Here is a 408-nt window from a genome sequence, read left to right on the forward strand (position 1 = left end):
GAACTGAACATGGTTCCTCTGCAAAAGCAATAGGTGCTCTTAATCCTGAGCTGTCTCTCCAGCCCTGGAGAGAACACTTTCAAGACTAACAGTGATTTTGGTCACTTCATTGCCAGGGGTCTTACTAGGCCTCCTGTGTGTCTTATTATCTGAGCATATTACCAAAGCCAAAGAGCTCGATGGGTCTGAACTTTGTATAAATGAAGTTGTGTTACGAAGAAAGAGTGAATCTGGCATTCTTTAGTTTTGGTGCCTCAACCTCCTCACCCTAGCACACACATACATGCATGCACGCATGCACACATGTGCACACACACACACATATATGCACATACAACCACCACCACCACCACCACTTCCACCACCACCACTACCACCCTAGTTTTCTATGAGGAAGGTGGCAGCTTG

The sequence above is a fragment of the Mastomys coucha genome, unplaced genomic scaffold (genome assembly GCF_008632895.1).
Source record: "Mastomys coucha isolate ucsf_1 unplaced genomic scaffold, UCSF_Mcou_1 pScaffold22, whole genome shotgun sequence".
In the NCBI taxonomy this organism is placed as follows: Eukaryota; Metazoa; Chordata; class Mammalia; order Rodentia; family Muridae; genus Mastomys; species Mastomys coucha.